We start from the raw sequence: 4,296 nt of genomic DNA, 5'->3' as shown, positions 1-4,296 counted from the left end.
ACAAGTGAATGAACCCCATTTTTCCCTACTTATTTTGTGGCTGGAGTCAGTACTTAAAATATAGGACCCTCATGGTGAAATAGGAACAATCTTATGTCATAGAAAATTAAGACCTGCCAATAAGATACTGCATCAGCACAGTGCTCGACACATAACATACACGGAGAAAATGCTATTCTCGAGTACATAATATCTAGAGGCCAGCGGTCAAGCCTGAAGCCTGAGGGTTGTCCCCAGTTGTGGACACGATATGAAGAGTCATGTGTCCAGCTGCCCAGAAGTAAGGCTCTCTCCACTTGAGCTCTGCCTCCAAAAGCAGGGTCCTGCTCTGGGGCCTCTCACAGCTGAACAAGTAGTTGTGTTGGCAGCAGTTGCATACTTACTAGTTATTGCTATTATGCCAGATCATTGTTGTTCATTCGCCTTCAGAGTCTTCAGAGATCTCTGGTTTCTTATCCCCAGCAAGGATCTTTTCATTCTTCTACTATCTGAGAAAGCAATATCTTTTATGGCCACAAGACAATGTCAGGGGCTCTGAAAAGTCAAGGGAGTAATATCTTCTAACCAGGTATGGTACCTTTTCCTTAAGAATAATGTAAAGAACCTGTTAGGTGACCAGCAGCATTGACAGTTGATCCTTAAACAACTGAAAATCCAGGTATAACTTATGGCTGGCCCTCCATACAGGTGGATCTTCTATATGTGTGGATTCAATCAACCACAGATTCTGTAGAACCATAGCATTTACTTTTGAACAAATTTGCATATAAGTGGGTCCATGCAGTTCAATCCCCATGCTGTTCAAGTGCTAACTCTACATGGGTAGGGGGCTCTACTTTCTTGAAAGAGGTGCTTCTCAGTCACTTTCTCTACCATTTTCTCAAATAAAGACTAATCTCAGTGCCTGTGGTGTAGAACAGCAGTCCCCAATCTATTTGGCACCAGGAATCGGTTTCATGGAAGACAATTTTTCCACAGACAGGGTTGGGGGGATGGTTTGGGGATGATTCAAGCATGTTACATTTATTTTGCTTTCATTTATTTTACTTTATTTCAAGGGCTTCCCTTGTGGCTCAGCTGGTAAAGAATCCAGCTGCAATGCAGGAGACCTGGGTTCGATCCCTGGGTTGGGAAGATCTCCTGGAGAAGGAAAAGGCTACCCACTCTGGTATTCTGGCCTGGAGAATTCCATGGACTGTATAGTCCATGGGGTTGCAAAGAGTTGGACATGATTGAGCAACTTTCACTTTCTTATTTCTATTATTACTACATTAGCTCTACCTCAGAACGCCAGGCATTAGACCTCAGATGTTGGGGACCCCTGGTGATAGAAGGTTCAATCCAGGGACAGATGACAAATATAAGTACACAAGAATCAGAGCAGGTAGTGGGAAATACAATTCAATAGAAGAAAATGATGTAGGCTTTAATTAGAAGCCCCAATGGCTCTAGAGGTAAAGAACATGTCTGCCAATGCAGGAGACACAGGAGACATGGGTTTGATCCCTGGATAGGGAGGATCCCCTAGAGAAGGAAATCACAATCCACTCCAGTGTTCTTGCCTGGGAAATTCCACGGACAGAAAAGCCTGTCTGGCCACAGTCCATGGGATTGGAGCCCCATGGAGTCTAGAGCCTGCCAGGCTACAGTCCAAAGCTGGCTACAGTCCAGCTTTAATTACCTGGACCAGGTGGTTCATTCCTTTTTGCTGGGGTTCTCTAAAGTTTAACTTATTTATGATTATCTGTCACTGTTTCATCCCTGACAAGGCACAACCTGATTAGTGGTGAATCAAGCAATGGGACAGGATATCAATTAGTAACCATTTATTGAGCACAGTCATTGAATGCAGATTCCTGAGTTCAAATCCAAGCTCTGGTACTTACCAGACACTGTGTCTGGGCTGGTTATTTAAACAGTGTCTCAGTCTCCATCTCTGACTCAGTTCTATCATCTGTAAAATGGGAAGAATTGCACTTGGCTCATAGGGTAATCATGCAGATTGAGTTAACTTTTTAACTTCATAGGGCATGCATAAACATAGCAGGGACTGTGCGTTTCACTGGTAAATCACATAGAATAAATAAATCTACCATAGCTTAGCATTGTGGTAGGATCAGAAGCCAAGAATAGAAAACTTTCCCCTTTAAGGTATCTTCCTGACCCAGGGATCGAACCCAGATCTCCCACACTGTGGGCATACGCTTTACCCTCTGAGCGACCAGGGAAGCCCAGAGTTTGATTAGTCAGTCATAGACCTTGGAAGACTCTAAAGAGGTAGTTGTGTTTTTCTAGCCTTATTCTTTTATTTGGGGAAGAAATTATTTCCCCCACTTTATAGATGAAGCAATCAGGAATATTCAGGAAGTTTAAATTACTTATCAAAAGTGAAAAAAGTAAAAAAGAACTCAATGAGAAGAGAGGAACTAGAAACTGAGGAAGGAGTTGTCTTAAACCTGTAGTGAGACAGGCCTTTTTGGAAGAGGCAATTCACAGCCCCTGCTGAAAGTGCTTAGAATTCTGATAAAATTTCAACAGTTTTCTAAGACACTGATAATCTTTCAAGATCCTTTCTGGGAAGGTAGGGTTGCCCACTCAGCTGACTATCAGTTTTGGAACCTACTTACATTTTAGTCCATTTTGAGACTAATCTGATCATCTTTAACCAGACATTTCTTAATGGTTATTGCCTCCCTCTTTTCCTACAAAATGCTCTTACCAGCAAGGGGCATCTTTGAGTGAGGCTTATAGTGTCAATCACTCAGTGCTGTCCAAGTCTGCAACACCATGGGCTGTAGCCTGCCAGGCTCCTCTGTCCATGGGATTCTCCAGGCAAGAACACTGGAGAAGGTTGCCATTTCCTTCTCCAGGGGATCTTCTCGACCAGGAATCAAACCTAGGCCTCCTGTATTGACAAGAAGATTCTTTACCGTCTAAACCATCAGGGAAGCCCAGCAACTTCTCATTTACCAGCATATTTGAAATGAAACTGTGATGTGGGCCCCAAATTATTTTATCTGAGAAGTTGTCTTTAAATATATATGTATTTCCCGACTTAATACAGCATTCCTTTCTATATTCTTAATGATTCTTACTCCTTGCTGCTTCTCATTAATCCTAAAACTCATGGATCCACTGAATTGGAAGAAATACTAAGGATCAACTTGGCCAAATTTCTTCATTGAAAGCATAAGCATCTTCTCAACTGCAGCCATGGAGACTCAAAGAGATCTTTAAGCAAATATAAGTATCTTAAATAAGCTATGTTTATCTTTTATATGGGCAAACTTTTTTTTTCTATTTTCAGTGGATTTATTTATTATTTATTTATTGTCTTTCCCTTTCCCATAGAGGTTCCAGACAAGAGTAAAAGTAAGTCCTCTTCTTTCTCTCTCTCTCTTTCAAAGGATAAGACAAGAGAAGACATGAGACAACAGTGGTTCTCAAACCTGAGTTTTTTACCAGAACCACTTGGAGGATTTTTAAAACACTGATTGCTGGCCTCCAATCTGTGGTCTCTGATTCCGTAAATTTAGAGTGAGATCCAAAATTTTGCATTTTCAACAAATTTCGAGGTTATGAAGATGGTGCCAGTCAAGGAATAGCCTATAAGATAAGCTACCTCAAAGGAAAATCCTTCTTTGATCATCCCTGAGAGAGGGGGTGGACTGAGAGAGATGTATAATCCAAAAGCATGATGTTGGGAGACTCTCGGACTGGAGGGGAAGGTGCTGAGTAGATGGAGGGTTAAAGGATGTGATGGGAGAGGGTGTCAGGAAGATTCCTGGAGGGCCTTGATGGGACGTTCCATATGGTAGTCAGGTTCTCACCCTAAGAAGCCACTTCTGATTCTCTACCATCTGACACTCTTTGTAAGGACTGGAGTGTATCAATGTAAACTGGGAAAAGAACTGGTTGAAGGTATTTTGAAACTGCCTTAGGAAAAGGTCAAGACTCCTCTTTTGAGCTCAACACAAGCGAAGTGGTGGTGAGACAGATCCACTCTTCAGTTCAGTTCAGTTCAGTTCATTTCAGTCACTCAGTTGTGTCCAACTCTTTGCGACCCCATGGACTGCAGCATGCCAGGCTTCCCTATCCGTCACCAACTCCTGGAGCTTACTCAAACTCATGTCCATTGAATTGGTGATGCCATCCAACCATCTCATCCTCTGCCGTCCCCTTCTCCTCCCACCTTCAATCTTTCCCAGCATCAGGGTCTTTTCAAATGAGGCAGTTCTTCGCATCAGGTGGCCAAAGTATTGGAGTTTCAGCTTCAGCATCATTCCTTCCAATGAA

The sequence above is a fragment of the Bos grunniens genome, chromosome 4 (assembly GCF_055505025.1).
Source record: "Bos grunniens cultivar Pamir isolate PY7600 chromosome 4, Bosgru_T2T1.0, whole genome shotgun sequence".
Classification (NCBI taxonomy): domain Eukaryota; kingdom Metazoa; phylum Chordata; class Mammalia; order Artiodactyla; family Bovidae; genus Bos; species Bos grunniens.
This window is presented reverse-complemented; position numbering follows the sequence as displayed.